At 48.3% G+C, this 24,270-nt stretch overlaps 1 protein-coding gene across 5 annotated transcripts in view; it reads left to right on the top strand.

Annotated features, from left to right (window-relative positions):
• The window catches only part of RPH3A (rabphilin 3A), a 134,697-nt gene that overhangs the window by 4,725 nt on the left and 105,702 nt on the right, over positions 1-24,270 (top strand). For 2 of the 5 annotated variants that reach the window (XM_044990287.1, XM_044990283.1), the window contains exon 1: positions 19,200-19,322. The exons of 1 other annotated variant lie outside the window; for it this stretch is intronic. The gene's annotated coding sequence lies outside the window, so the exon portion shown is untranslated. Of the gene's footprint in view, positions 1-18,821; positions 18,929-19,199; positions 19,323-19,713; positions 19,830-24,270 lie in introns of those variants that run through there. 2 more of the 5 variants (XM_044990284.1, XM_044990285.1) reach the window with 2 other exon arrangements.

The raw sequence follows: 24,270 nt of genomic DNA, 5'->3' as shown, positions 1-24,270 counted from the left end.
GGCCAATGTTCTCCTGCTTTCACTCGAACTGCCCTAGAGACAATGGTTCATTCTTCACGCGTGGTCTTTGTGTTGCTAGCGGTCATGAAGGGTGTCTAATGATGTGGGTCTCTAGTAACTTGGGAGTAAGGCTAGATGAACCACCATCAGATGGCAACTATTTTCAGTCATTACTGACCACTGTTTGAACAAGTCATCTTAGGCAAAATGCTCCATATTTCATTTCCAGGCCCTGGAATCACCCACTTCTAATCTGTCTTACTGAATACTGTGCAGTTAGATCAGGGGTTCCAAACGCGGTGCCCGCGGGCGCATCTAAATGCACCCGCGTCCTGGCCGGCGGTGGAGCATCCGCCAAAATGCCGCTGAATTTCTGCATTTTGGCCATGATGCCTCTCGATGACGCCACTTGCCGCCGACAAGCGACGTCATCGAGAGGCATCGCTGCCGAAATGCCACAGAAATTCAGCGGCATTTCGGCGGATGCTCCACCGCCGCCACAGTCCTTCGTCTGGCACCTGCCAGCCGAAAAGGTTGGGGACCACTGAGTTAGATTTACTTTGATCAAATATACCTCCCAGGCATGTTTGCTATAAATAATACAGGATTCTTTCTAATATCCTGGCTACATGTTTGAACAATTGGTCAGGCCCGCTGACAGCAATTCTGGGCCCCAGGGCAGAACAGTCAATGGGCCACCACGCATGCACAAGCCGTGGACACGGTCTGCCTGACATTTGGGCGGTGCCCAGCGAGCTGCCGGCTGCACAACTGGTGCCCAGCGAGCTGCTGGCATGGCCAGGGCTTCCACATGCCCATCCGGTAGGGTTGCCAAATGTCTAATCGCGCAAACCCAAGACTCTTGTCCCACCCCCTGCCCCGCCCCTTCTGTGAGGCCCCGCCCCTGCTCATGCCATCCCCCCTCCCTCCGTCGCTCGCTCTCCCCCACCCTCACTCACTTTCACCAGGCTGGGGCAGGGGGTTGGAGTGTGGGGTGCAGGCTCTGGGAGGGAGCTTGGGGGTGGGAGGGGGTGCAGGCTCTGGGAGGAAGCTTGGGTGTGGGAGGGGGTGCAGGCCTGGGAGGGAGCTTGGGTGTGGGAGGGGGTGCAGGCCTGGGAGGGAGTTTGGGTGTGGGAGGAGTGCAGGCCTGGGAGGGAGTTTGGGGGTAGAAGGGGGTGCAGGCTCTGGGAGGGAGCTTGGGGGTGGGAGGGGGTGCAGGCCCTGGGAGGGAGCTTGGGGGTGGGAGGGGGTGCAGGGCCTGGGAGGGAGCTTGGGGGTGGGAGGGGGTGCAGGGCCTGGGAGGGAGCTTGGGGGTGGGAGGGGGTGCAGGCCCTGGGAGGGAGCTTGGGGGAGGGAGGGGGTGCAGGCCCTGGGAGGGAGTTTGGGTGCGGGAGGAGTGCAGGCCTGGGAGGGAGTTTGGGTGCGGGAGGAGTGCAGGCCTGGGAGGGAGTTTGGGTGCGGGAGGAGTGCAGGCCTGGGAGGGAGTTTGGGTGTGGGAGGGGGTGCAGGCCTGGGAGGGAGTTTGGGGGTGGGAGGGGGTGCAGGCTCTGGGAGGGAGCTTGGGTGTGGGAGGGGGTGCAGGCCTGGGAGGGAGTTTGGGGGTGGAAGGGGGTGCAGGCCTGGGAGGGAGTTTGGGGGTGGAAGGGGGTGCAGGCCCTGGGAGGGAGTTTGGGGGTGGGAGGGGGTGCAGGCCCTGGGAGGGAGCTTCGGCGTGGGAGGGGGTGCAGGCTCTAGGCTGGGGCAGGGGGTTGGGGTGTAGGAGGGGGGTCAGGGAGTCGGTGCTTACCTCAGACGGCTCCCAAAAGCGACCGGCACACCCCTCTGGCAGTGACTCCTAGGTGAGGGGCCCACGGGGTCTCTGTGCACCGCTGCCCGCAGGCACTGCCCCCGAAGCTCCCATTGGCCACAGTTCCCAGCCAATGGGAGCTGCGGAGTTGGTGCTCGGGGTGGGGGCAGTGTGCAGGGACCCCCTTCCCCAGGGGCTGCATGGATGTGCCGGCCGCTTCCGGGAGCAGTACGAGGGTGGGCAGGAAGCCTGCCTTAGCCCCGCTGAGCTGCTGGCAGCAGTGGCAGCGGCCGGGGGTCCTTTTAAAACACCCAGGGCCCTGGGCAATTGCCCCTTTTGCTCCCCCTGGGCAATTTCCCCCTTTGCCTGTTCCCCCCGCCCCCAGCAAGCCTGCAAGCGGTACAAGCAGGTTACCCATTTAACAGCAGGCCAAATATGTCATACAAACTGGGACTCTCTTCTCTTACGCGGCATTAGCCACATGGTCGCTATGTATCGAAAAGGGCCAGCTCCAGGTAAGCCTTTCAGCCCCACCGAGTTCAGGGATGGGCCCGCGTCTGAGTGCCTCGTTAGAAGAAGCTGCAAGTCAGGCAGACAAGCGCGTTCCAGAAGCAGGGAGTCACTGGCCTCCTTCAGATGACATTATATTTGCTAGCATAGTGCCTAATAAAGATGTTTTACTGCTGCTCCTTCACCAAGCCCGCGTGGAGTTAGTCACCGCTGGCGCTCTCTGGAGAAAGACAAAGCAAAGGCCTCAAGGCGCTGCGCTGAGCTGGCTCGGCCTTTTGAACTGATTCAGGTGGGGTTAGTGACTAGTGCAGGCCTGGGATCACTCAGTGGCCTCATAGGGTTCTTTCTGTTCCGCTTTCCTAGCACTCATGTGCAGTTGCTTCATTGCGTGGCTTCAGCAAGGACAGAACAGAGATAGGGGCTTAGTGGGCTCTCCCCCCGCCCCTTTTTTCCCCCTCTCTTTCTTCTTGCCTGGGTCTCAGCAGGAACTGCACTTGTCATCGGGGTCTGTCTCTGCTCCCCAAGCAGAGATAAATCAGGTTTTAAAAGCCGGCAGAGCACAGTGACACACAGATTTAAGAGCCATATATGACACAGGGCTGACTGAGTAAGGCAGATGTGGCCTGCTTCACTGATTGCATGTTAGCTGAATGGGGTGCAGTTAAAAAGAAATTAATATAGAGTGGGATAGAAATGGTTATTGCAGCAAATACTAGCTCCTGCTGAATAATTTTACCTAGAGGGAAAGCTTTCCTGTTTCAAAAAGCAATTGCATTGCATTGATTCTCGGGTCCTCACTAATGGGGTGCATGTTTTTGTTTGAATGCTTGAGATTTGGAAGCTCTTGTTAGGGTGTCCCGATTTTATAGGGACAGTCCCGATTTTTTGGTCTTTTTCTTATATGGGCTCCAAATACCCCCACCCCCGTCCCGATTTTTCTCATTTGCTGTCTAGTCATCTTAGCTCTTGTTGATATCAAAATGTTGCCCTCTTGACTCCTGGATTGGTAGAGATGTATAAACGCCTGAAAGGGCTCTCTGCTGCCCATTGCCCAGAGACGAGCAGAAATCTCTCTGCTGCAGCAATGCTAGCTCTCTCTCCTGATAACTGATTTTTTTTTCATAAAAGCCCAGCTCCTGAAGCCAAGTGATTAAGTGAGAATCTTGGTTTTAATTAAAAAACAAACAAACAAAAAACCCAGCAACCCCCACAATAAGTTTCTGGCCCTCCAGAGTTCTTAGAGAGAAACTCAAAAATAAGGCTTGGGTGCATCATAAAGACCCAGAAAGCAAAAGACAGGAACCCAAATGTTTTTTTTTTTTTATAAATCTCATGGTGTTTTGGCATCTGACTCATGGGTTTTGAACGTCTGGGGGTGGCCATGACATTGGTTCTTGTGCTACAAGACTGCTGTTGCATGCTTCATAGCAGACTGTTACGTCCATGAGGCATGGGCTATGGGGAGCGAAGGCCATGGGTCTCTGTCACAGGGTACGTCTACACTATGGGACTATTCCGAATTTGCATAAACCGGTTTTGTAAAACAGATTTTATAAAATCGAGTGCGCGCGGCCACACTAAACACATTAATTTGGTGGTGTGCGTCCACGGTTCGAGGCTAGTGTCGATTTCTGGAGCGTTGCACTGTGGGTAGCTATTCCGTAGCTATCCCATAGTTCCCGCAGCCTCCTCTGCCCCTTGGAACTTCCGGGTTGAGATCCCAGTGCCTGATGGGGCAAAAATCATTGTCGCGGGTGGTTCTGGGTAAATGTCGTCAGTCACTCCTTCCTCTGGGAAAGCAACGGCAGACAAGCATTTCGCGGCTTTTTTCCCTGGATTGCCCTGGCAGATGCCATAGCATGGCAATCATGGAGCCTGTTTTGCCTTTTGTGACTGTCACCGTATGTGTAATAGATGCCGCTCACAGAGGCGATTCAGCAGCGCTACACAGAAGCATGCTTTTGCTTTTGCATGATAGCAGAGATGGTTACTAGCCATACTGCACCATCTACCATACCATAAATTGGTAATAAGATGGTCATGGTTACCAGTCCTTTTGCACTGTGCCATTTGCTGCCGTCATAAGTGCCCCTGGCCGATCAGCCAGGGGCGCAAAAGCCAAAATTGGGAATGACTCCCTGAGTCAATCCCTCCTTTTTGGTATCTAAAAATAGAATCAGTCCTGCCTAGAATATGGGCAAGTGTACTAGAGAACCACTGTATCATAGAGCCAGAGAGCACAGCTGCTCTGTGTCAGATCCCACAGAAATTATGAGCTGTATGCTATTCACAGGGGGTGCTCCTGCAACAACCCCACCTGTTGATTCCGTTCTTCCCCCAGCCTTCCTGGGCTACCATAGCATTGCACCCCCACTTGTGTGATGAATTAATAAAGAATGCAGGAATAAGACACAGTGACTTGTTAGTGAGAAATGAGTGGAAGGCAGCCTCCAGCTGCTATGATAGTCCAGACAGGACAGTAAGGAGTGTGGAGGAGAGGAGCCCAGCATCCTGCTGCTAGTCCAGGGGCAATTGAATCTTTTCTTTACACATGAAGGGTGGGGGCTGATGGAGCTCAGCCCCCTGTTGCTATTATGAGGATGGTTACCAGCCATACTGCACCATCTACAAGGAAAAATTAGGGCCAGGCGCCCTTGATTGACCTCACTGATGCTAGTCGGCATGGTTACCAGCCCTTTTGCACTGCCCCATGTGCCAATAGGCTGATGATGAGGACGGATACCAGTCGTTTTGTACCATCAGCCATCCATAGCATGGGGGGAGCAAGGATGTTGGTGTTGAGTGCTGCACCATCGCGTCTATCTGCAGCATTCAGTAAAGATAGGGTGACATGTAAAAGAGTCAAGAGAGGATTGTTTTCCCTTTCACTTCTGGGGGTGGTTGGGGGGCTGCGTAAATTGCCGAGCTATGCCCTGACCAACCGCGGACACTGTTTTTGACCCTAGAAGCATTTGGAGCTCAGCCAAGAATGCAAATGCTTTTCGGAGACTGCAGGAACTGTGGGATAGCTTGAGTCCTCCAGTCCATGAGCGTCCATTTGATTCTTTGGCTTTCCGTTACGCTTGTCACGCAGCAGTGCGCTGAGCCCCTGCTATGGCGTCTGTCTGGAGATTTTAAAAAAATGATTTTGAATTGCGTCTTCTGTAACGGAGCGCTGATAGAACAGATTTGCCTGCCCTTACAGCGATCACGTCCGCATGGTCCATGCGGGAGCTCTTTCTTTATTTTGATTTTTAACTGCATCGCCACACGTGCTGATCGGAGCTCCATGCTGGGCAAACAGGAAATATTCAAAAGTTCGCGGGGCTTTTCCTGTCTACCTGGCCACTGCATCCGAGTTCAGATTGCTGTCCAGAGCGGTCAGTGGTGCACTGTGGGATACCACCCGGAGGCCAATACCGTCGATCAGCGGCCACACTAACCCTAATCCGATATGGTAATACCGATACTAGCGCTACTCCTCTCGTTAGGGAGGAGTACAGAAACCGGTTTAAAGAGCCATTAAAATCGATATAAGGTGCCTCCTAGTGTGGACGGTTGTGGCGTTAAATCGGTTTTACGCTCCTAAAACCGATTTAAACGCCTAGTGTAGACCAGGCTACAGATTTTAAGGCCAGAAGGCAACACTGTGATCTGACCTCCTGCCTAATGCAGGGCCGCAGGATTTCCCTGAATTAATTCCTCCTTCATGTCCAATACAGTCCTCTGCTTCTGTATGCTTGGAATGCTCACACAGCTTCATCTCAAGCATTAAAACATTCGCTTGCTGCTCGAGACTTATTTCAGCAACGTATGCTCTTAAACTCATTACAGCGAAGTAATAAAGCACAGATTTGATCATTATGCAAAACCAGCATTTGCACTAGCATGGAATATTCCTCTAGAAATGCAATTCTGTTAATGCGGCTCAACTGTCCTTAAGATGAATCCTTTTCCTCTAGTACGAAAATAGATTCTTTCCCACTCAATAAAGACTTCACAAGAAGATGACCCATGGGGATGTAGCTGTTACGAAATAATCATACCCTTGGGAGGGATTAGATGCTTTTGGATCTGCCTAGAGGTTTTATAACACTGTCATGATCAGTGTAATCAGTTAACAATGGCCACGCCCCTCGTCATGCTCTGCTGACTAAATATAATCTAGAAACCTTCTCTCTCCGCTCAGATGACTGATGAAATATGGCATTTGCTCAGAAATAAAGTAAAATATGATGATGATGGTTCATGTAGGGCTGGGAGGGAGCCTCGGATAGTGAGGTTAGCAAGGGAACTAGGAATTGGGACACTTGGATTTGGATTCTGTTTCTGTCTCTGCCACAAATGAGCTGACCTTCAGCAAGTCCCGTAACCTTTCTGGGTCTCAGTTAACTTTCAGCTTTAGAATGCCCTGTATCTGCCAGTATGTGAAATCTCTGAAGTCTGAAATACAAAGAGACACACAGGGAGCCTCTTGTAATGCATGAGCTTAGGAGAGCTGTTTTGGGGAGGGACAGCGTGGAAGCTACCGGTATTTTGTTTAAAATAACTAAAGGTAAGGACTGGCCCTCTGAATTGGTACCCATATGGGAAAACTGTCCCAAGTTCAAAAGGGTATCATGGCCCAACTCCAAAAGGTGTTCTGAAGCTTCATTAATATTTAGAAATCTCTTTGACATCCTTGGCTGAAATGGATGTATCACTTATTTACGTTTACCTGTCATTCCAACACGTCAGCAGCTAACCTCCGGTGTACTGCCTTTGAGCTGGAAAAGTCACACAACATACCATTAAAGAGGGTTATACACTCATTTATAGGGACCACGTTCTGAGGAATTATCTCCTTATCCACGGCATTAGAGTTTCAGTTCAGCAAAGTACTTAAGCACGTGTTTAACTTTTAAGCTCTGGAGTGGCTGTACTCCTGAACTCAAATTTAAGCGTATGTACCTTGTTGAATCAGGGCCTAGGGCTTTATTGCTGTCTTCCTTCCATCTCCTTGCTGTACGTGTGTTGTACAGCTCTGGTAAACTCTCCCATTACAGTATTTCTCCATTTGGGATCAAGAAAATGACTCTCTCTCTGAAATGTTGGCCAGTTGTTCCCCAGCTCTCTTACCTCATAGCAACTGTTCTGGTCCTGAAACGTTCTCTCGTGTGTGAGTCTCAGATCTGATTTATCTCGATGCTTTTTTGCCTTCAAATTGAACTGTTACAGGTGATTTGCTGCACGTTAGCTACACCTCACATATGACTAATGAGGAGGTAATTGCTTGAGTTTACCCGTAACTGGAGTGATACCTAATATCAGAGAGAGAAAACTTGAGTTAGCGGGACATGTGGCTATGAACAGAGAGAGGTTGCCAAAGTAAGTTTTGCAGGGACTGGTGCCAGGGGCAGGGGGCGCCCGTGGTGAGTCTGGTTTGACGATGTGGCTGATTGGATGGGGTGCAGCATAGCACACTTCTCAGGGCTGTTTGAAGACCATGAAACGTGGAGGAAGATTGCTGGCCAGTAACTTCTGTGGGTTGTGTTTGCTGTCCATCGTGATCTGACTCTGGTGTTTTATACTATGACAGAATAGAGCGAATTTTTGAAAGGTGTGTTTTACAGTCCTGACGCTGTCTCTTCCGTCTGTTCCTTGGGAGCAGTTTTGTTAAGCAAAGACAGATGCTCAAAGCCCTCCATCCATTACCCGGGGTGCCAAGTTCTTTCAGACACCCTGTGCGGCAAGGAGAAAAGGATGGAGTGCAGGGGGGTCTGAATGCTAATGAAAGTGGAAGGAGAACGTAATGGACAGGTTTTAGTGTGTGCTTTGTCATAAGTGATCCAGCCAAAGCTGTATTTAACGAGGGCTATGCCCTGTGACTGTCTGTGCCCTTCAATCCTCTGGTTTTCTGTCATGCCCATGAGGATGCCAGGAGAGCCTTGAATGATGTCCTTACTCCACTCAATAGCTTGTGTTTGAAAACGTGGTGAGATTTTGACTCCTCTGGCTCTTGGCTGACTTGTTACTGTCTGCGTCAGTAGGGTGTGGGGCAAGGGAGGGCAGGCGTTAATTGCATAGGACCTGATCCTGCAGACCTCTCCTATTTCGATGGGACTCTGCTTGGCCAAGTAAGGGCTGCTCGTGCAAGCAGGGCTCTGCAGGATCCCGCCCATGCAATGGGAACGCATTTGGTCTCACTTTGAAGTGAAATTTAAAAAGGAATTTGAATCAATTCTGTACCTCAGCAAGACATCCTCAGCAGCTACCATTTCAAATGCAGAAATTAGCTTTGCTGATGTCACTTAGGAAGATTCTGATGCCCCCCTCCCCTCTCTGCTAACCTAAATAAAGGGTTTGTATCTATGTTATCTAGGGAATAAAAAGCAAATAGGCTAATCTTCAGACATGCTTGGTATCCACACCTCCCACTGATTTCAATGGGAGCTGCAGTCACTCCGTCCCCCTGAAAATCAGGTCAAAATCTCTTACGTGTCACATCCAGCCATGCAAAATCTGGTTCTTATTTCACCCTCGTTTGATCACTACATTTTTTCAAAGCTTAATTTATGAGACAGCGGTGGTATCTCTGTACCCGTTATTAAGTTTATGACTTTGGGATGGCTAGATGTGACTAATTTCCATTTCTTATGAGTGTCAAATAATTACATTAGTATTAAACCGCTTTGTTTTATCGCCATTGAGAACGTGTCCTCTGGGAAGTTATCGCTGATGAGTTATGATGAAGGCAGGATCACTTTATCACTGGCACATATTGGAGACACCCCCCCACCCCCCCGCAGACATTCTGTGTGATTTGTGGGCAAGAATATTGTGTGGTGGGTGACAAATACATTTGTTTCCTTTAGGAAGGGATCGGCTAACATTTTTAGTGGTGGTGTAGAGGCAAAAAAACCTTTTCTTGTGTGACTGAATTCACATCAGTCATTTTAATTTAAGTTTGTATAACAATGTTTACAACAAAACTACCAATGTGATTGCAAGTACAAACTCAATGATTTCTTAGCACTGGAGTTAGTTATTTTTTTCTCTCTCAGCTTGCATGTGTTTGAACCTTGAGAATCTATGGGATTCTTTGAAATGCTTCCATGCTAATTAAAAACATGAAGAGATATGTCTATTTAAAAAGCCAATGCCAATATTCCTTTTTTCTGTGGGATTGTCTTTGAATTCCAGCTTCATTCTACTAAACTAATCACTCCTTTAAAGATATTAGAACAGAATGGTTCAGAACATGTTGCTTAGTATTCTGCAGTTAAATAGAGGGTAGTTTATGGCATAGGGAATAATAATTCTGATATTTAAAAAGAAGCTGAACCCCAATAAATAAAACTAGAGCGTCAGTTGGGTTGAATGGGCCCCTCTTGAGTCGGGCCTTTGGATAAGAGGGTCTTTAAACTTGGGGCTGGAGCCTGCAACCCCTTATTCTCATGTGTAATCCTTAATTGGCCAATGGACACGTGAGCAAGCAACTATTAAGACCCAAGTAATGACTGCAGTTGAACTGGTCTAATCAATGCTCCTTCTAATCAATGATAGTGTGTGCGTCAGTTATTTCAATGGGAGGTTTGTCTGAGTAGTGCCTCAGTTGTGCTGCACAACACAACTAGCAAAAATCACGATGAGTTTTCCCTTAAGTGAACTGGAGTTTTCTTAATTCACTTTATACTCCCATGCACACATGTCCATTGCACAACTGGTAACTATATTTTATTTCTGGTGGGAATTTTCTGTGGCTTTTCCTTAACCTTAGGCCAAACCTTGTAGGCTTCCATCGATTGAAACGGGAGTCTTTCTTGAGCAAGGACTGTAGTGTTTGGCCTCTCTTAAAGTCCTTGACTTGCCAGTTAATAGGAAAAGCTCCTTGAGCCCTCCACATTATAACAGTAGTTGTTAAATGGTGGCTATTTGCATAATTTATAATTAACCAGATTAGGATTGGTTGTTCAAAATCCAGTGTTAATGTTTTGTTTCAAGGCAACTCATGTTGTGCCAGTAGCATCAGAAGTTAGATAGAGAAAGACACCATTAAGTTCTGAACTAAATCAGTCACAGCAGTGAAGTCAATAGAGTGACTCTGGATTTACACCACATTAACTAAGGGGGTTACTCCATTGAACTCAGTGGCCTGACCTGGCATTTACATTGGAATAGCTTGGTTCACAAATTGGCTCACTACCTTTTATGCTTATTTCCTTTCCCACCACTTTGATCATATTAATAAATGAGTAACTGATCTATTAATGGGGGTTCATTTTCAGTGCTAATTCCTTTGCTTAGCAGGAGACTATTAATGGCCTTTCAAGAGGCAGAAATCGCTCGGAGTCAGGAGGATTGCATATGTTGTACTTTTGTTTTAATTTTCCAGAATGGCCCTATGCTAACAGAGTTAAAAATGGTGAGGCCTACTCAGCAGCATGCTATCCACGAGTGAAAGTTTTTTTTTATCATTGCCATTGACTGGTCATGTACCAGTTGGAGCTAGTAGTATTAAAGGAATGAAGAAGATCTAGAAAAGGAAAATGTTTTACTGCTATAACAACCTGCGGGATCCTTGCTTCCGGGCTTGAATTTTTCCTTCAAGGTGGAAAATTGTAACGCTTGTAATATGTTGGCTAATTGCTAGAGGTGAGCCTGAACCAAACCTTTGGACAACTCTGAATCTAGAGCTGAACTTTGCATTTTGCCATATGCTTGGCTAGCTCCTGTGTTGGGATATAATTAATTCTTGACAGCTACAGTATCTGAAAAGTTAAAAATAAACTGAGGAGGAAATAAATAAAAATCCCTGCTTTGATCTGCTGCATGAAACTGACAGACTGCCAAAAATGTATTTATGATTTACAAAAATCAAACATACCCTTATTTTTAGAGCCTAGCCCATCCAAGCTTCCCAAGGAAATGAAAGAGCCAGGTATTTAAAACATAGAATTGCAGGTATTCTTTCTTGATTTGAAAGTAGCTTAAAATTAGGTATTCAAATTTGTGTATAGGTTTATCTTATAACTCTCCAGGGAGACTGTGAGGATGCATAAACTTTTTAAAATATATAAACTCTTGTGGCATGAATTGGAAATTCTTTAACCAAATGCAATATGCTTTTTGAGAGAGGACAGAATAAAATATCCATCAAGATTATATAATAAAGCCTGTCAAGAGTCAACCTTGAATTTTGGAATAATTTCTTTGTTTAAAATGGGAAGAGAACATTCCATCTCCTAGTTCTGTCTTTTCAAAGCTTGCTTTAAAAAATAAAAAGAGAGCAATTTAGAAGAAGAAACTTCTAGGAGTTATTTTATTCTTATTGAGACAAACTGAAAAATGAAATGCCTTTTCTCTCCTTTTCCTTACCACGAAATTATACTGACATCGTTTCCTCATTGTCTCCTCATGAAGAGTTTGTTAAATAGGAATTATGCCTTCTTCTACCTGCTTTGTAATGCAGGGCTAGAACTGGGTGCATACTTCACAATTATTTTTGTGGGTGAACTTGTAAACAAATTTCTTTTGACTGTTGTTGACCTTTTAGTGTTTTCCTTCTGCCAATGTTCTAGCAAGTTATGGAGAATATTTACAGAAAGAGAATTTAAAGGGCCAGATCCTTAGCACAGCTCTATTGAAATCAAAGTTGCTACACTCAGTTACACCGGCTGAGGATCTGGCTTATAATTCTTAACCATAAATAGTCACATCAGAAGCCTGCGCCTATGAGAAACGGCATTCACAAAAACAAAACAAAAAAAAAGAGTTCACAATCTCTCGCATGCCACATGTATCCAGATAAAATTAGCCACCAGTTGAAATCATGAATAGTGTCAACAAACTGCTGGCATACAGCATTCAGATCGAGAGATATCAATGCTGGAAAATCATAAGCTAGTCTCATGCAGGAAAAGGAAATGAATTTGCTGAATGTTAGACACCCCACTCAGATCTTTCGCTCCTGTGCATTATCAGGCCCTAGTCTGTTGCCACCTGGGATATTGCTGCAAACCTTCAATGAGCATTGCTCTCCTCACCTTTTACTCCAAGAAAGCAGTGGCTTGGGGGAAGTGGAAGAGGGGAATGCACCAAGGCAACTAGGGTTTTTGAGGGTTTACTCTGAAGAAAGGTTCCACGAGCTCCCTTTGTCAGAAAAGCCATCAGCTTAGCTATAGCTCTGGACAAGGTCTGCCAGGCTGCTCCAACACATCGGCAACGTAACCAGGTTTCACTGCTCCCTGTGTGATCCCAGCATGCAGCGAACTGCTGTACTGCCACTTCTCATGAGCACCTCCATTTATCTTCCACCTTCCTTTGTTACACAGGGTGCAAAAGCCAGAGCTCGGGCACGGCCAGGAAGCTGAAGAGAGCAATCAAAGCCGAGGCCTTTTGAGAATCTTTCCAATAAATCAGCTCTGAGAAAAATTGCATTGAAAAGGTTGGAAAGATCTTATAGGTAAATGAAAGGAGCAACTTTATTTGAAAAACAAACCAAAACAAACAAAGAAACAAAATCCCCCACCCATGGCCTGTAGTTCTCTTTATCCTCCGGATTATCAGCTTTGATCATCACCAAGCCATGGCTGGATAGGGATCTCACAAAATCGGTGTTACATTTCCCATTTCAAGGGATAGTGCTTAAATACATTGATAACTGTTTCACTCGCCGGAATCATTCTTAGGAAATTTCCTGTGTGTAATATTCCTGTCTCGACTGTTACTTGGTGACGGTTGCTGCTCCAGAGATCGTACCATTTACTCCTCTGAAACCTCCCGATGGGCTTGTCTAAATCACATAGAGGATTTAGACACCTAGCTCCCGTTAAAACTAAGCATCCAAATCCCTTAGTATGTTTGAGATTTTTCAAAGCCACCAGGCATGTTTGCCCTGTGCTATGCCTATTTAGCCATGTCAACATATGATTTCCCAGCTTCCTTTGGTCTAACTCATTTGATTAAGCTTTCCTGTCTATTTGTCTCTTAGTGTGACTGGTTATTTCATCATGCCTAGAGAAGCTGCCTCTGAATTCAGAAAGAGACACTGTGTTTGTCAAGATCGTACTGGACTTTGTCTTCTTTAGACATGAAAGGCGCACTCCAGCTTTCTGTCTCTCCGTCTCCTCCTGCCCACGGATCACTGGGTGTTCGTTTACCTGGGGAAAGAGGCTCCAGTACCAATTGGTAGGACATTTCTTTGAAAAGTAGTTAAGCCAACTCCTGTTCTGCTTCCCTCCTGAAGTAGCAAGTGATGGTCACTTCCCATAAGTGACACCCACCAAACAATACTTTACATCAAAACCACTTTCACAGCAAGGGGACGTGGGGTTTCGTGACCAGAGCCCAAGCCTGGAATTCAGGAGACTTTGGTTCTATTCCAGGCTGCCTTTTGACCTTGAACAAGGTCACTTAACCTTTCTGTGTCTGTTCCCGCATCTGTAAAATGGAGATAATACTTCCTTACCTTGGAGCAACGAGAAAGTGCTGATAGAAACACACACAGTAGGCTATGGATTTAATATCTGAGCATGAAAAAAACATTCAAGACAGTAAATGGCTCAGGCTTACAAAATAAGACCAGAAAAACATATCCTAGGAACATAGGAATTCCCAGACCGGATCAGCCCCAAGGAGCCCTTGGGTAGGATGAATTGGGGCAACCACTCTGGGCCCCGTGTTTTGGGGGGCCCTGTGGGCCGGTGCGATTGGTGGGCATGGTCAGTCCCAGAAGAGACGAATTTGTCTCTTCTGCCCCGGTCCCCGCATCTCCCAGGGACGGCCAAGGAATATCTTTTCTCTGATAGAGCAGGTATGAGCACCCTGCAGTAGGCAGATGTAGAATAAAGCGCCCGCCACCCACATTCGTTTTCAGCTTGATTTGTAATTAGATTGGCTTAAGCCCTAAAGCATGAGATTTAATATCCTTCCCAACATGTTTGTTGTTAAGAATATCCAGAGTTATAATAATTGATGTCATATAAGTGTCCAGTCCCCTTTTGACTCTTGCTAAGTTCTTGACCTCAACAATGTCCTGTGGCCAGGAGTTCCACAGTCTATGTCCGGTGTGAAACATTTATTTCCTTTTTATCAGTTTTGAATTTGTCACCTTTTAAAATTCACTCAATGGCCTTGTTCTTGTGTTATGAGACAGGGAGAACAGAAGTTTCACCTCTCCCGTCTCTATCCTGTTTGTTATTTTACACACTTATTGTGTCCCCTCTTATTCACCTCCTTTCCGAGGTGAACCATCTCAACAGAAGACCAATCACAATCAAGTTTGTGCAGCAAACTTGTGGGAAAATCGCTTGAGTGGCTAGGTTGGCTGTAATTCCACATCCTGGATTATCCTTTCCTTGGTATTGTGTAAACTTCCTTACGTCAAATCTCCCCCATGTTAGGGTGATCACCACTGTATGATCATCACACATTGCTCCCCGTCACCGTCACTGGGCTTGATGGAGTGTGACGAGCTTCCCCATGGGCTTGGATCTTATCTGCCAAATTTCAGCTCGGTGGGAACGTCAGCAATAGAGTTTAAAACCTCAGAAAACAGGAGGCCTCAATAAAGACAACAAGCATATCCTCAGCTCAGTAAATCGTCCAGGGCTCCCCCCGTGGTACTGTCATATTTTCACATTTGTACTGTGGTAGGATTAAAGGCCACAGTCAGCTTGGCCCCATTGTGCTGGGCACTGTCCCTAACCTCTGTTTGCCAGCAGCTGGGAATGGGTGACAGGGGATGGATCACTGGATGATTCCCTGTTCTGTTCATTCCCTCTAGGGCACCTGACATTGGCCACTGTCAGAAGACAGGACACTGGGCTAGATGGACCATTGGTCTGACCCAGTCTGGCCGTTCTTATGTTCTTAAATAGAAGTCCCTACCTATGACAGGTACATACACACCCCACTGTGCAACATGGGGCTAATGAGCCGTTGTGGGCTCCGTCAGCCCTGCCTTGTCACACCTGCCAGAGAGGTCAGACTTGGAGGGAGGAGCTTGGAAGGGGACAATGCAGCAGGGATGGTGGCTGACCAGAGCAGAGGGCAGGTCTCCAGGCCTCAGCTCCTGGAGAAGGGCTGGCAGAAGGCAAGAGCTCCGTGGACTAGCAGCCCCTCCTGAAGGAAGGGAGGGCTGGATGCTGATCCGCTTTTGAGGGGACTGTTCTTCCATTGTAGCCTGTGAGCTACATAGCAGCCTCACCACACCCTGGGGACAACTCATTTGTGTTCACTTGACTTCCCCGGATAGGCTGGATTGTCCAGGGCTCAGCCGGAGGCCTTACCCTCTTGTGCCTGGACTGGCGTGGGGGTATGTCTGCATGTTGCAGACCAGAGGCCAGATGAATGCAAAGGCCTGGCCCCGGGGGCACCCTGGGCAAGGAACGCAGTGACACTGCCCCAAAGCACGCACAGTCTAACAGGTGGACGAGATGAACAAGCGGACCAGGGAATCAGGGTAACAAATCAGAGCTGGCGTGTCTGACTGGCGACCTGTCTGCCTTTGACCTGTCTGCCCTGCACCATGGCAATGCTCCACTGGCTGATGAGGGATCTGGATGTCTTCCTTTGGGGGTGGCCATCAGAGGCACTCAGTGTCATGTTAGCCACCCCCCCACATGCCTGGGCGGTCTCCACTGTGCTCCCAGCCCTTTGAGCCTCATAAAATAAAACAACCTCCTCTCTAACTTCTCAGAACCTCTGGCTTTCTTATTAAAGGGGGGATTCCCTGAATCACTCTGGGGAGCGTTTTACCTCGTCACCCTAGGAACATCATCATTCACTTGATGGGGAGGCAGCTTAGCACCATCCTGCATGTTACATGATGACAGCGGCCCTGAAAGAATTGTTGTTTACGTTCATTTAATGCTGCTTATAACTTAAGGCTTAATGGACAGCAGAGATGGAAAAGGCCTCTTAGATCATCTGGTCCATCTCCCAGTCTATGCAGGATTGTTCCCTATGGTATCTTTTACTAGAGTTTCATGGAGGCTCTAGTATTAAACCTGTCTAGAGATGGGCTTCAACCCTTGGGAGGCTATTCCAGGCCCTGAAACGTCTCCCTGGAGGGAAACTTTCCTTCATATTCAGCCTGTTTCCCCCTTTATTAGACTCATTCCGTTTGCCTAATTGAATCCCTCCCCTACTCTCCCTCCATGGCGCTGACACCACTTTGGGTATTTGTAGGCTGTTTGTCCTGCTGTCCTTCACTGTTGCTTGGCCAAGCTGAGCTTGTTTAACTCGAACGTTCCTCAGCCCCTGGCTTTTCACCGTTGTTCCCTATCAACCCCTCCGGTTTCTCTCTCTGGTAGCTCTGAATGTAAGGCGTCCAGTATAACTGCACCAGCAGCAGCGACAGCCCTGTGCAACACTCAGCAGGACTGGTTCCAAGAGTGCACCAGGCTTCTTTCTTTTCTTCTCCTTTGATCCACGTTGCATTCCCGTACCCTGGATTTCAGCCAAGCCCTTGCACGGACAGAGAAACATGGACAGAAGCACCGGATTCACATTAAAGCCACAAATTTATCCAAATTCACGCGGGCAAATCCTATGCCCCACAACTTCCCTCTGCTTAGTTGGACTCTTGTTGTCTTCCCCATTCCTGAACCTCTAATGTTCTGGGCAAGAGAGGGAGCTCAGTTGGTATCCGGTGCACCTCTTCTGACTCACTAGGGCATGTGTGCACGAGGGTGGCTTATATTGCCCCTGAGAATAGTATATCTTAAAGTAGCCACAAGTAACTTAAACGAAAGATCATCTTAGGGATGCAAGATTGGACTGACTTTCTACTGTGAACTTCATTCCTGAGAGAGGGGGAGTGGTTTCAGACTCCTGAAGGTTTAGTTTTGGTAAAGCCCTGGACACTTCAGCTTCTAGGGTACTGGATCAGTGGTTCTCTTTGTTTTAATCTTCTGGCACTCTGGCTTGGCAGCCAGGCCCCACTGCGGTTCTTAAGATCTGTCCATCACTAAAATCAATCCAAGGTCTGCTTGCTTCAGAGAGAACGTGCTCTTCAGCGCCTGATCCAGGAGCAAAGCAAGGATCATATCCTGAAAAGATGCTGTAACTTCCAGGTGAGGCCATCTCAGCCCGACAACCATTTTCATAAGCGAGGCTGCCACAGAAGGGCCAATCCTACGCTTAAGGGCTTTCGAAGAGCTGCCAGCTGTCCTTGTCCAATGCCAAGGAATTTCAATAGTTCAGAACAACAGCGCAGGCCCCTGACCACTTCTCTAAATCCATGTTGCTGTTAGTGGGGGACAGGCAGAAAGCATACAGGCCACAACGTACGTGATGGCCCCATGCCCTTGCAGCCTCCTGTCCTGAGAACAACAGGAAATGGGCAGGAAAATACCCCAGGCGGGGGGTGGTTTGCCATTGAGGAGCGAGTGTCACTTCAGGCCTAGAGCCAGCATGCATCTCCAATGACTGACCTAGAGGTGGAGGTCGGGGCAGGTCTCTGACCTCAGACAATCCAGCCTGCTTTGTCTCGTCCTGACCCAGCAGCCAAGGGAAGCTGCAGAGGCCGATGTAGTCCTTGTAAAACATGCTATTCATTTAGTGCTTCCCTCCACTTTGTAAGGAAGGAGCAGTTAAACACTTTGATCCAGATTATGACTCCAAACTGGGGCCAGCTGCAGCATCCAATGACCTGAGCCAAGGTCTGGTTTGTTTAAAGTATGTGATGAGATGCCTGGTTTCTCAGGGAGGCAGGGGGCAGCGATTCTGTAGCTATAACCAGACAGCATATTAAAGATGGTCCAGAACCAAAGGGGGAAAGAGATGAGACAACAGTAGTGATCCTCTATGATTCCTTCTACTCACTAAGGGCTTGGTTTGTTAGTCTATTCCTGGCTAACTCCATAAGGGGACACTTCTTCTGGCACAACAGTGCCTCATTCCTGATAAACTTAACACACTTTGAAAGGTGCCTAGGGTGAAATTTTCAGAAGGGCCATAATGTTTTGGGACCTACTTACTTGGGAGTCGTCTCACTGAGTGTCAGTGGCGCTTAGGTTCACACCTAGCTCTCTCAGTCACTTTTGAAAATGGGACGTTGGCTCCTAAATGGTGCTTTTTTTAGATGCTTTTGGAAATTTGGCCCTTTGATCTTCTGGGGGCTGGAGTAGACGGGACAGACCAGAGCATCACCCCCAACCTCTGAAGGTCACATCCAAATTTCGTCACTTTCTCCTGTCTCTAGGAGGTGGAACTACCTTGGAACAAGCCACCGACTGCCGTCACTCCCGGGAAGCCTCAGGCCGGGTTCCTGGTTGCAGTCTGGGGCCCTGCTACAGTCCAGCAAAACAAAGTGGCAACTGCTCGGGAGAGAGGATTGCAGATCCCCAGCACCTCGCCCACCTGCATTCAGGCAAGTGCCAGCTTCATTGGGAACGAAAGAGGTGCCAGGGCTCAAGCAATTGTGTTACCTTCATAACTGATGCCGCAAGCCCCGAGGGGCGGGGGCTATGACTGGCCAAGCCCAGAGGGGCCGGGGCTCAGCCCTTGAAAATTAAGCCCCGATTCAGGCTGGAGAGGGGGCGAGGCGGTTATTCGTCGTGTCCGGCTGGAGCTGAGCGGGAGGAAAACACCCTCGGCCGCACTGATCTTCAGCTGCCCAGCCCAGCTCGGAGCTGGAGGAGCCAGGCAAGGCAGCGAAACGCCCCCGAGCCCAGCAGCCTGGCTCCGGGGGTAAGGGGGGGACACACCCGGCTCCCGCTTTTCCTGTCCCGGCTGCGCCGCTTTGGGGGCGCCCCGCCCCGCCCCGCGCGCGACTCCCCAGCCGGAGTCGGTCTGGGGGCAGGTTGCTCCACCCCCGCCCCTCGCAGCCGGTCCCCGACCCGCCCCCTGGAGCCGCTCTCGCCTGCGCCGTCCGTGCTGCGCTGCGCTGCGGGGGGAAGCGGCACCCGCTCCGCGGAGCCTCCCGGCGCAGGGGCTGGCGGCTCCCAGGCGAACGCTCCCGCTTCGCCCCACGCGGGGTCGGGGCTCGCCCGCGGGACCCGCTCGGCTGCAGACCCGACGCGCTCGCCGGGGCCGGAGCGTAAGTGCGCGGCGCGGCGCGGCGCGGGGGTTTGTTACCCCGCGGGCGGGCGGGGAGAGGGGCCCGGCGCTTTCCCCGCGGGGGCGGTGCGGGGACAGGCTCGGGCATTAGTTTGCGGGGAGCCGCCCGCGGGCCAAACTTGTCCGGGCGCGTTTGCCTGGTGCCTTTGTTCCTGCATCCCCGCAGCAGCCGCTGCGCGCTGAGCTGGGCTGGGCTCCCCCCTGGAAACGGGGCTCCCCAGCTGAACGCCGGTAACCTGCCCGCCCCCCACCCCCATAAATTAACCCTGGCTTTTCATACGGGCCCCAGCTCCCCCGTCCGCCCTGGGGTGGGCGCGCTCGATCCACCGGCGTCCGGAAAGGTGCCGTATTCCGGGGCCTGGGCGCCCCGCCGGCATGTGCTGCTTGCGCTTGGAGAGATGCCCTGGGCTTAAAACTGCTCGCCGGAGAGGAGGCTGCTGCTTGCGCCAGACAAAATCCCTGTGCCAGAAAATGGACCTTGCAGCACGTCAGTAATTCATGGGTTAATCTCGCTCGAATGAACCTGGCGAAATCAGCTTTGTGTTTGCTACAGATCAACCCTTTGGGGCTTTTGTTTTTAAGAGGTTTTCACAATTCTAGTTCATAAAAAGAGACCGTAGCCCCTTAAATTAAAGCGAGTGAGGGGTGGAGGAGAGGAAGGGATGCAAATAATCTCTAGTAGCTAAAATATGAAACAAGTGTAAAAATAAAGATCTGGGTTGAAGTGTAAGGAAAGGAGTGAGTGATGGATGGCGCCTGCCGTCTGTATCGAAACTCTGGCAAGGTTTAAACTCCAATATTTTGAATATTCCAGGCGTGAGACAGGTATGAACAAGAGTCTTTCACTTCGGAGACTAAAGATCTGAGGTTTGGGGAAGTGCTAAGGGTGGGGCATTAGCCCTTGGGAATGTATCTATGAAAAATGTGTTTGGTCTAAGGAAACAGGAGGCTTGATCTTCTTTTTTTTTTTTTTAATGATTGGACTGGATTTTAAATTTCAGCAGAGCAGGGGGTAATCCTGCATGGATTTCAGGAGCAATTGTGTGTCCATTTCCTTGCTGTTTCTCTAGTGTCTCTGCTAGTTGCTGGCTGGCTTGTCTTTCTGGAGGGACAGGAGATTGTTGCCATGGTGAGACTGTTGCAGAGTTCATGGTCCTAAGGGTGGTGAGTTTGGGGGGCTTAATGGAATAGCATAAAGAAAAAGAATTCTTATGTAACCGTTGACAGCAGCTGACAGCATGTTTTCATTGCACCTTCTGAGCCTCTGTTGTGTGGGGTGACACCTAGCAAATAGAGGGATGTAGGGAAAGTTTCAGAATGGATGTGATGAAAACTGATCAGCAGCCTCAGAGCTAGGCTACTTCTGCTCTGACTATTTCCAGGGAGGTAAAACACTGCAGATGTGGCAAATGTAACCGTTGTGTTTTACTAGAGGGCAGGACTGGTGCTTTTATCAAAACCTTTGTTTTTGTTTGGAAAACAAAGAAAAAAACAAACAAACCCCACCCAACCCTACATTTTAACAAACTGGTTTCACAAAGCATGAGATTTTACGAAAGAACAGGACTTGTATGTGAAATTAGCATTCACCTCTCCAATTGTGTATAAGTTGTAGTGTGGTGGTGGTCTAGTTTAGTGTAGACAGAGGGATATACTGTGAATGAACTATTTTCTGTCTCAAAGAAATGTTGATCATGGATTTTGTGGTTATGCAGTGATCATGGTGACCAGTGCAAAATATAGTGTCCAGCAACTTAGATTTTGTTATTAAATACTCCAAATATCCTTTACCTTCCTATTTTAGTGCTAACAGCAAATGGTGCGCTAACATTGCACAGAGCGAACAGTAGTTACTGTATCAGAGCTGATCACAGCAAACCCAACCTAACGCCACACCATTTAAAATACGATAACGTTGGTGGTGATGTAGAAATCGCCCCATCCCTGCTGGAACTGAGAGTTCACTAGTCTGATTTGTGTATTGCAGTGGTCCTGGTCTCTTAGCCTCCTATTCAGCCAAGGCTTTTAATGCGGTAGCTCTCAAATTGGTTCAATTGTTCTGCTAGTGCCTCTCCTCCACCACGCTCCCTGAACATACAAAATCTTGCATGGGGCATTTTTAAAAAAAAAAGACCATCAGGATCATAGTCTCCTAACTCCTGTGGGCAAAATGCAGCAGTAAAGCAAGTGGAGTGTGGTAACGCTGCTAAGGCTTATAGCATAACGAGGTAATTTAAACTCAGGCCAGGGTTATCTAACTTCTCTGTGCCTTTTATTTGTATTGCTCGCCAGCAGGCAGTATTTAAATCAATAAAATCGAAGGACCAAATAGCTGGGTTTCAGCTATTAATGTTTGTTTGGGCTGCCACTTAAAAATCTGAACCAGATGGCTCCACCTGAATGCTTCTATACTTTGAACTTTGTCAGTGTTATGCCATTCCTGGAAACTGAGGTCTGTGCACCAAGTAGACTGATTTCCCCCCCGGTGAGATTGTGCTTTCAGAACTCGGAGGAGAATTCTCCACAATGTATATGACGAGGAGAACTGACGAATAATTGGGTTTAATTACTTAGAGCTGAAGCTTGTGCTGTAATATAGTATGGAAATAGATCTTGTTAATGTTTTGATGCTGGGATGGATTGGAGGACACACTGTTCATCGGCTGTTAGGGATTCCTGGTGTTATTCAGCTATGATATAAGGGGCAGTTCATGAGGTTTAGATTCAGTCCTTCCTCAGGGATGGGGGTGGAGTAAAACAGAGTAAGGGCTTTAGGCTTGGGCCCGAATTAGGAATTGCTGAAACAATCCCTGAATCCCAAGTGCTGCTAAGCCAGCATGGCCACACTCAGTTAATCCTCTAACTGCCCTCATTGTGGGCTCTCTCGCCAGGCTGCTGTTTGCTGCAGGGCTCTGATATCTTTTGGCATCTCTGGAAAAGAGACCCTGTACCAGTAGCAGGCTGTTGGCTCATTCCAGCATCGTCTCGGTCATCCCCAGAAGTAGCACTCCGTAGCTCCAGCAATTGGTGATGGGGCATGAGCTCTTCGTTCTCCATGTCACCTGTTCACATCACCAGTGGCCTACAGCTGTTAACCTCTGGTGGCCCTTTGCTGTCCCTGGGATATCCCTGATGGATAGATGTCTGTAACACATCTGGCACCCCAATATCATCAGTAGAGAATCTGAGGTCAGAATGGACATGGATACTAAACTCCCCTCTGTCCAGGTCAAGCTGTGAGGGGCAGGACTGGGGAAGTTTACACTGATGTTGCCTGGCCTGTGGATAAATGGGAGACTCCAGGCTGAATCTGGCACTTTTCAACAGCATGAAATTCACATAAATGAAAAGCAGCATCCACATTTGGCACTGGCACAAAGCAATGGAGTAGGGCAGTAGGCTGGTAATAAATTACCTGAATTAGGCCTCAAAATATCCCTAACCCAGAGAACCTGGACTTGGTCTCAGTGATTTTTGGCTCCTTTTCCTGAAAAAAAAATATAATAATGATGCTACGGAGTGATACAGACACCTAATGGCTCTTCTAACTTCACAAGCTGCCCTAGGTTAGAGTCTTCTGCTGAGCATCCTCCACTCCCACTGACTCCAGTGAGAGATGAGGATACTCAACAAAATGGCAACCTTGATTTGTGTGTCTGTTACCTGTGAAGTATTTTGTGTGTGTGAGCGAGAAAGAAGTGAACTGGTCTGGATATAAATAATATCCATGCTTTGTACCTGATTTATATTTCCCAGTAATAATGTCTCTTTTTGTAATGTCTTTGTAAATTCACAGAGACATGCTGAATTGAAAATATTTTTGGTTCTTGCTGTCTATGGTGCATCATTCACCTCTGGGGAGTTTAAGGATGGAATTTGGTTGGCTTTTGCTAACCTTGCAGTTGGAGATGAGCAAATATTTGGAGGAGGGAGGGAGAGAGAGAGAGAGAGTAAATTTAAATTCCCGTTAATTTTAAGTTTATTAAGATGAAAGAAACTGCCTGGGCTGGACGCGTTGGTTAGGAAAGGAGTCTATGTAGTTGACTGGGAAAATAACTATCATTGATCTGAAGTTTTTTGGGGGTTTAAAGGAGTGATTTGAGGGGCTGCCTTGGTCATGGGACTGAAAATATGTGACTCTTTCAACGCTTCATCATCACTTTGAATAGGATGCAAGTTGGTGGTGACTAAAAGTTACTATTTGACAACTGTTGATCCTTATGGAATGACCCGAGTGTCTTCAGTCTGTTTCTGGTACACAGGTATCTGTGTAATGAAAACTACCATCATAATTAGTGCTAATTAGCAGTAATAATGAATCACTACAAGCAGAGAGCTTCATGTTTGAGTAGGCAGGAGGCTGAGCAATTGCATATCTCTCAAAGTGGTGCTTCCTGGTCCATCTCTAGTCATTCCTTGGCTTCTCAATGAAATTGTCAACAAGGGTCATAATTGGCACTAATTATGGTAGTGGGTTTTTGAGGCTGGGAAAAAAATGTGTGATAGGGTGCTTGGAGGTTAGCACGTCTGACCTCCACCCTCTCTCTCTCGGGGGACAGGAGTGGTGCCTGGTTCCGAACCCTAGGCTGGGTGTGTCTGGTCCTCCCCTGCTGCATCTGGGACTTTGCCCTTAAGTGCGGCATGGTAGAGGGACCCAGGGCTTCCCTCCCCAGAGGGGCCTGTGGGAAGTAACGCTGGCAGATTCCTCTCTGGAGAAAGTCTTAAGTCTGCCACCCTGCGTTACTTCCTACCTGTGATCTCTCAGTCCAAAGCAGCAGGACCTGCTGGTTCTCAAAGGGGGTGATGGTTGGAGAAGGCTCTGCCTGGGGCCTTACCCACCCTGTGGTCCCCTCTCAGGCTCCACCTTCTGTCTGGCTTCCTGGGGAAGAATTCTCTGCACTAGCCTGTCTACCCGCCTTGCCTGGGTT

The sequence above is a fragment of the Mauremys mutica genome, chromosome 16 (genome assembly GCF_020497125.1).
Source record: "Mauremys mutica isolate MM-2020 ecotype Southern chromosome 16, ASM2049712v1, whole genome shotgun sequence".
In the NCBI taxonomy this organism is placed as follows: Eukaryota; Metazoa; Chordata; order Testudines; family Geoemydidae; genus Mauremys; species Mauremys mutica.
This window is presented reverse-complemented; position numbering and strand designations above follow the sequence as displayed.